We start from the raw sequence: 8880 nt of genomic DNA on the forward strand, positions 1-8880 counted from the left end.
TGCCGGTGACGTCATCAGTGATGATGACGATGACGATGTGGATGCCGGTGACATCAGTGATGATGACGATGACGATGGGGATGCCGGTGACGTCATCAGTGATGATGACGATGACGATGTGGATGCCGGTGACATCAGTGATGATGACGATGACGATGTGGATGCCGGTGACGTCATCAGTGATGCTGACGATGACGATGTGGATGCCGGTGACGTCATCAGTGATGATGACGATGACGATGGGGATGCCGGTGACGTCATCAGTGATGATGACGATGACGATGTGGATGCCGGTGACGTCATCAGTAATGATGACGATGACGATGCGGATGCCGGTGACGTCATCAGTGATGATGACGATGACGATGTGGATGCCGGTGACGTCATCAGTGATGATGACGATGACGATGTGGATGCTGGTGACGTCATCAGTGATGATGACGATGACGATGTGGATGCCGGTGACGTCATCAGTGACGATGACGTCATCGGGGGGTCACGCGACATCGGCGGGGGTCACGTGACCTCGGGGGGTCACGTGACCTCGAGGAGGGGGTCACGTGACCTTGAGGAGGGGGTCACGTGACCTCAGGGGAGTCACGTGACCTCGGGGGGGGGGTCACGTGACCCCCACGAGGTCACGTGACCCCGGTGGGGGGGCTCGCGCGGTGCATTATGGGACATTTCCCATGATGCACCGCGCGGTTACGCCGACGGCGACGCCGACGGCGACGGCGACGCCGACGGCGACGGCGACGGCGACGCCGCTCAAGCCGGAAACGGGCCCCTAAGAGCTGCGCTCTAAAAAGTGAAAGCTGCTTACAACTCCCTGTAACGCCGAATTAGAGCGCAGCTCTTGAGGAGGAGGAGGGAAGGGCACTGGGGGGGGGGGTTAAACTAACCAGGGGGTGGTTACGTGACCTTGGGGGTCACGTGACCCCCAATGCCGATGATGTCATCACTGAGGTTACTGATGACGTCATCATTGACGATCACGATGCGGGTACCAATGACGTCATTAGTGACGTCACTGATGACTTCGCCAGTGATGATGACGATGACGATGCGAATGTCGGTGACGTCATCAGCGACGTCGCTGATGACGTCATCAGTGATGATGACGATGACGATGCGGATGTCGGTAACGTCATCAGTGATGATGACGATGACGATGCGGATGCCGGTGACGTCATCAGTGATGACGATGACGATGCGGATGCCGGTGACGTCATCAGTGACGATGACGATGACGATGTGGATGCCGGTGACGACATCAGTGACGTCACTGATGACGTCATCAGTGATGATGACGATGACGATGCGGATGTCGGTAACGTCATCAGTGATGATGACGATGACGATGCGGATGCCGGTGACATCATCAGTGTTGACGACGATGACGATGTGGATGCCGGTGACGTCATCAGTGATGATGACGATGACGATGTGGATGCCGGTGACGTCATCAGTGACGATGACGTCATTGGGGGTCACGCGACATCGGCGGGGGTCACGTGACCTCAGGGGAGTCACGTGACTTCGGGGGGTCACGTGACCTCGGGGGGGTCACGTGACCTCGGGGGGGTCACGTGCCCCCCACGAGGTCACGTGACCCCGGTGGGGGCTCGCGCGGTGCATTATGGGACATTTCCCATGATGCACCGGGGTCACGTGACCTCGGGGGGTCACGTGCCCCCCCCCCACAAGGTCACGTGACCCCGGTGGGGGGCTCGCGCGGTGCATTATGGGACATTTCCCATGATGCACCGCGCGGTTACGCCGACGGCGACGCCGACGGCGACGCCAACGGCGACGGCGACGCCGACGCCGCTCAAGCCGGAAACGGGCCCCTAAGAGCTGCGCTCTAGAAAAAGGCATCAAAAGAAAAGAGGTGGCACGCTGTGTTCTTTGTTATTACGCGTCTAATTGCAAATTGTTGTGTGTATGTTTATACAGCCGGAAGTTAGTCTGGCTTAGTGGGCGTCTGGTGTCTCAGCTGTAGATGAGCAATTTAGCCAGTGCGGTACAACCGCAAACCTGGGGTCTTTAACGTGCACCACGCAGTAGTGATACACGATCGCACGCCGGTACGATGCTCTTCCAGATCGAAACGGGCAGGGGCGGGATGGGTTCTGCAGCGCGAGCTTTCGCTCTTTCGCTCCATGTGCTCCAAGCTGGTGTGCGCTAGACCATGCACTCGGCCACCTCCACCCCCCCCCCCCCCCCCCCCGCCGTTGTGCGCCTAATTTTTATACAGGTATAAGTATTTGAAGATCGACGATGGACGTCGATCGTCTCGAGGTAATGTAACGTAATAACATTATATAAATAATAAACTTGTTGAAGCACTGAACGACTCAATTTTTCAATTCTTGGATTGTAATATGGCGGTAGCCTATTGTACTTAATGTTGATGAAGAGCAATATAAGGTGACGAGGTAATGATTAAATGATGAGGCTCTATAAGGACGACGACATTAGTGGGTGCCGAACCGCAACGTACAGTGCCAGACTTGTTTCAAGTATCGTGTACCCAAAGACTTTCCTCACCCTCAACAGAATACGGTAGAATCGATGAGGATGCTGCTTTACAACTGTACGTGGAACAGGAAAACTGCACTGTGCAGAAGTGCGGCTTATTCGTTAATATGAGGGACGGATTTCTAGCAGCATTCCCTGATAGACTACTTGGAACAAATGGCCTCGTTGACGTAAAGTGTCCCCGTTCCAAAAGATTCTTGAAATGTACTTAAACCACAAAGGAGTATGAGGCGAAAAATAAGAAAAAGGAGCCTGGTGTGAAAGGTACAAATCACCACCATAGCTTCTACTATCAAATACAAGGGCAGTTACACAATACACAAAGAGAGTTTTGTGATTTAGTTATATTTACACTCAAGGGCATTGATATCCAACGTATTCAGAGGGATGACACCTTTTGGTCAACCAACATAGAGCCTTTTCTACTCAAGTTTTACATGGAAGGCCCGACTTCCGCTGAAATTCCTTACGTAGACAAGTTGTCCGACCGAATAAACTGCCATTACTCCCGATCTTGGAATCTCCCGATCTTCGTTCGTAGGCCATAGTATCATGAGATTGAGTGGTGTGGCTCTTCGTCCGCCGAGTATTGCTTCGGCGGGTGTTTTAGCGAGTAAAATGAGACCGTCGCGTGCTGCTGGAACAAGAACCTGGCGATTCTTCACTGAACTGCTCCTTCCGTAAGCTTCAAAAGGGCTTTTTTTCCGTTTCGCACACCATCTGTTCTGCTTGCCCGTTAGCTGCAGGATGCTATGGTGCACTAATTTGGTGCCTGATGCCGGTTTTTTTTTTTTAGAGCGCAGCTCTTAGGGGCCCGTTTCCGGCTTGAGCGGCGTCGCCGTCGCCGTCGCCGTCGGCGTCGCCGTCGGCGTAACCGTGCGGTGCATCATGGGAAATGTCCCATAATGCACCGCGCGAGCCCCCCCACCGGGGTCACGTGACCTCGTGGGGGGTCACGTGACCCCCCCGAGGTCACGTGACCCCCTCCTCGAGGTCACGTGACCCCCCGAGGTCACGTGACCCCCGCCGATGTCGCGTGACCCCCCGATGACGTCATCGTCACTGATGACGTCACCGGCATCCACATCGTCATCGTCATCATCACTGATGACGTCACCAGCATCCACATCGTCATCGTCATCATCACTGATGACGTCACCGGCATCCACATCGTCATCGTCATCATCACTGATGACGTCACCGGCATCCGCATCGTCATCGTCATCATTACTGATGACGTCACCGACATCCACATCGTCATCGTCATCATCACTGATGACGTCACCGGCATCCCCATCGTCATCGTCATCATCACTGATGACGTCACCGGCATCCACATCGTCATCGTCATCATCACTGATGACGTCACCGGCATCCACATCGTCATCGTCATCATCACTGATGTCACCGGCATCCACATCGTCATCGTCATCATCACTGATGACGTCACCGGCATCCCCATCGTCATCATCACTGATGTCACCGGCATCCACATCGTCATCGTCATCATCACTGATGACGTCACCGGCATCCACATTGTCATCGTCATCATCACTGATGACGTCACCGGCATCCACATCGTCATCGTCATCATCACTGACGACGTCACCGGCATCCGCATCGTCATCGTCATCATCACTGATGACGTCATCAGTGACGTCACTGATGTCGTCACCGGCATCCGCATCGTCATCGTCATCATCACTGATGACGTCATCAGCGACGTCACTGATGACGTCACCGACATTCGCATCGTCATCATCATCATCACTGGTGAAGCCATCAGTGACGTCACTAATGACGTCATCGGTACCCGCATCGTCATCGTCACGGATGACGTCATCAGTGACGTCAGTGATGACATCATCGGCATTGGGGGTCACGTGACCCCCAAGGTCACGTGACCCCCCCCCCTGGTGAGTTTACCCCCCCCCCCCCCCGTGCCCTTCCCTCCTCCTCCTCAAGAGCTGCGCTCTAATTCGGCGTTACAGGGAGTTGTAAGCGGCTTTTTTTTCTTCAAAAACTTGTTTGTTTTATTTGAAGCAAGATTTGGCGCGTTTTCAGAGAAAAGTATTTTCGGTAGGGCAAAAGTAGGTAAAAGAGACCGTAGAACGTTAATGACGTGTTTGGACATCGTGGCAGGCATCGTGTAAACTTCCAACCACTTAGAGTACGCATCGACCTTGACTCCGCAGATGCGGATACGTTTAGCCACCCACCGACTGAATAGTGGATCGTTTTCAGTTATTGTTCATGATGGCGTTGGACTCAAGGAAGTCTTCGAGTCTTTCTACAAAGTAAGCCCAGGTGCCAGGACTTTTGTCGAAAGCGGTAAGTGTTGGAAACGTCGACAACGTCGGTAGCCACGTGTTGTGCTTGACAGTGGACACTTACCATTCGCTGAGAAGAAACTTGCTTGTTCGTCTGCCACGAGTCGTCCGATATCAGGTCATCACCGCAACACCATCTCCCGACAAAACTGGTCATCATTGTCCGCATGTCCATAGTTAGCAATCACGTGAACTTATAAATTCCCGAACGCTCATAACTTGCCGTCGCTAAACGCCGTTCATTCATAGCGTCTTCATTGCAAATAAACGTCTTCCTATTTCTTCTGATGGTTTTCATCATATTCCTCATAAGCTGTACTTACAACATTATGTGTGTCGGTACTTCCGAAACTATTGCAACGGCGTTTGTTTCCTGGGAACTATGTTGTAACAACCTTTACAACATCTTCCGGACCTCGCGAAACACAATATTTCGTGACGTTATTTTAGTCTTCATTAAAATAGTGAGGTAAGTACCGTAAATCGCGAAGCAGTTTATTTGACGTCCGGTTCCACTGGTGTCTTGGAAGATTGAGTCTACTGAGAGTGCATTCCTGCAGAAGAAATTTTCATTGATAGAATATTAACACGTCAATCAACATTTGATTCCTTCTTGGTAAGGTTTATTGCGGAAACCCGTTACAACCGCGGAACCGCATCTCCCTATATCAGAGAAGAATTTATACCCAGCCTGACATTCTGGCATACATCCGTTTGCTGGGCCACGCTACTTGAGCTAGCTGAGCACAGATGGCAGCGGCGCGAGCAAGGCCACGAGGGGAACGTGATGGTTCTTGAGCCATCCCACTGTGAACCAATGTTCCGGCCACCCCACGGGTGCGTGTCGCCATCTATTGGTTGAACTAACGCCTTGTTCAAGATGGCTGCCGTGGGACCGCAGCCTTAAGTGCGAATTTAAATTGTGTGCGATAGAACGCTCCGGTATTCTCGCGTACTGGAAGAAAGCGGAGGAAAAGCTACTCATGGAAGATCTTCAACGGATACATCGCCTTGAATGTGAGAACCCCGGCACGTTCACAGAGTAGCTTAAATGCGTAAAGTCCAATATCGCGGATTTCGAAACTGAAAAATATAAAGGGGCACTTGTACGAGCGCGGGCAGGAAAGTATGTTTTAGGTGAGCAACCAACCAAACGGGCATTAAGTAGCGAGGCTCAGTATGTAAAAAAAGAAAAGCATTGTCGAAATAGAATATGGTGGTCTTGTAAGTAGTCGTCCCGATGTTATAGAAAAGGCGTTCGTCGATTACTACAGCGCAATGTTGCAGCAGGACGGTGGCAATGACTCGCAACTCGGCGACTATCTGTCGGTGATGCCGCGTGTAAACGACGAGATGAAAGAAAGATTAGAAGAGCCGATAAGCGTCGCCGAAATCGAGCGCACCATCGAGGAACTGCCAACGAAAAAGTCTCCGGGACCTGATGGTTTGACAGCGGCACTGTATAAAAAATATAAAAGCGAAATTTCTGAGCAGCTTTATCAAGTCATACGTGAGGCATTCATGACAAACAAATTGCCGCCGTCTTTTCTAAACACGCATACCGTACTCATACCCAAGGATGATGACGCCCAAAAGCTAAGGAACGTTAAAAATTATAGACCGATTGCGCTTAGTAACGTTGATTACAAAGTTTGAAAGTTCTAGCCCGTAGGTTACAAAATGTTATTACTGAAATAGTTGGGGAGCATCAGACTTGTGCTATTAAAGGTAGATCCATTTTAACAAACGTGCATATTGCTAGAAGTTTATTAGAGCTGTGCGACGAGGAGGCGGACCAGGTAGCTATGCTCCAGATTGACCTGGAAAAAGCTTTCGACCGGGTTCAGCACAGTGTAATGTACAAAATCCTAGAATATGTAGGAGTGGGTGAAGTTATAACTAGCTTTGTCAAGATGGCATACACCGAGTGTACTACGCAACTCATAATTAATGGGAAGCCGTCTGCGCGCATCAGCGTACAGTCGTCCGTCAAGCAAGGCTGCCCCTTGTCGCCCTTGTTATTTTGTGTTTATTTAGAACCCTTTTGTAGAACTATATTGAAGAATAGATTAATTAATGGTTTTTCGCTCCACGGAACCGAAGTCAAACTACTTTCATATGCAGATGATGTCGCTATTTTCTGTAGAGACAAAGCAAGTATTGTACAAGCCGTTCGTGACCTAAAATATTACTGCGACCTGACCGGTGCCGCAGTTAATTGTTAAAAGTGTTGCGAGCTTTGGCATGGAACGTGGGCCACGAAGCCTCGTGTATTTTTAGATATCAATTTTATGTCAACGCCTACGCAGTATTTAGGAATACCGTTGCAGCATTATAAAAGCTCGAAGGCGTACTGGTCAAATGTTGTCAAGGAAACACGCGATAGGTGTAGTAAGTGGGGTGGGTGGGAGTTGTCTATATTTACGCGCGCCACCGTCTGTAACATCTTTTAATTGCAAAAGTTTGGTATGTGCTTCAAGTATTGGCGTGCGCACGTGTAAATGTGCAAAAGCTGCACCGCGTTTTTGCTGAGTTCATCTGGCGGTCTGGATTGGAAAGGATTTGTCGCGACAATTTGTTTCGTCACGTCAAAAACGGCGGGTTGTCATTGTCACACATTTTTGTCAGGCAGGTTGTGTCGCGCTTCATGTTTCTTAGGGACCAATCAAATCCATTTCTTCGAGCTGTAATTCAGACCAGACTGCCAGAAGAAATTCCTTTGTTTGTCGTTTCATCGTGTTGTCGGAAACAGCGCCACATTGGTAGTTTTCTTAGAGAAGTGGTAGAGGCGTTCCGTTTTCTGTCTGTTCGTTTTTCTCTTGAATACCTGTCGGGTGTCACGCGTAAGCGCTTAACGCGTGATATCATTGAAACTGTTTTCCCCGTCCCTTTGTACCGGTCCATTTTCCAGGCAAGTCCTGGGCAAGACGAGTTATCCCGGGTTAAAAAGATGGCAATCCCACCTGGTATAAAAACTTTTTTTCTTTTACTTACACACAAACACCCTCCCTGTGAAAGTTTGGCTTGAGCAGAAAAATATTTTTGTTCCATGGGCTGTTCATTGTTCTCTGTGCCAGAAATCTGAGACCATAGAGCACGTATTTTTAGACTGCAGGGACGCTTTACTGTTCTGGGATGTCCTTCAGAGGGCTATCAAAAAAGAGTTACCGTTAACGCCCCAAGGCATCAGATTCCTTCCTGTTGATAAAGATGGTGAAACTCCTGTTGATTTTATTATGGTTTTGGGTTTGCACGCGATTCGGCAAAGCAGAATGGCTGTGCGGCACGCGGATGTTGATGCACGTCCTGTGTGGATGTATTTCGTGGAAACGGTCCGCAGACTGAACTCAGTTTATGCCACGCTGAAGTGTCCACCTGACTGTGTGTCAGTTCTGAATGTGCTAGAAAATATAAGAAATTTTTAACCCTCATGCACGTCGGCCATCCGTCGTGCATGTGTTTTCATCCATGTGACTGTTTGTGTTCTTGTCTAAGCAGGCAATTAAAAAAAAAAAAAAAAAGCAGTCGTGGCCGAGTGGTTAAGGCGATGGACTAGAAATCCATTGGGGTCTCCCCGCACAGGTTCGAATCCTGTCGACTGCGCAAAGATTTTTTTTCTTTTTTATATGAGCACGGACGCCGGACGGAGGGACAAGGCTATACCCTAAGGAGCTTCGCCCCTAAAACGTATTCAAGCATTCCCTTTCTGCGTGATAGTGTTCTGTGGCTAGCAACAATCATTTCCTCATGAAGATCACGCTTATGGCGCAATAGTTGACGGAAGTAGTTGACGACAGTCGTCGCTAGGTCCGACAGAACGGCCGATACAATCTTTTGCCGCATTTCCCCGCTCGCTGTCAAGGATGAGGGGGTTCGCTTCAACCAGCAAAATATGGCTGTTTACTGAGCAGTCGTGCCTGTCGCCATCCCACTCGCTGGCGTCACGGGCGATAATATAAGGCACAAAGGGGCACAGCGACAGACAGCAGAATCCCCAAATACTCGATAA

At 50.2% G+C, this 8880-nt stretch overlaps 1 non-coding gene across 1 annotated transcript; it reads left to right on the forward strand.

Annotated features, from left to right (window-relative positions):
• Positions 1–8392: 8392 nt before the first annotated feature.
• Positions 8393–8474, forward strand: Trnas-gcu. The gene has a single exon. It is a non-coding gene; the product is annotated as a tRNA-Ser (tRNA).
• The last annotated feature ends 406 nt before the right edge of the window (positions 8475–8880 follow it).

The sequence above is a fragment of the Ixodes scapularis genome, unplaced genomic scaffold, assembly GCF_016920785.2.
Source record: "Ixodes scapularis isolate PalLabHiFi unplaced genomic scaffold, ASM1692078v2 PGA_scaffold13__105_contigs__length_92229423, whole genome shotgun sequence".
NCBI lineage: Eukaryota > Metazoa > Arthropoda > Arachnida > Ixodida > Ixodidae > Ixodes > Ixodes scapularis.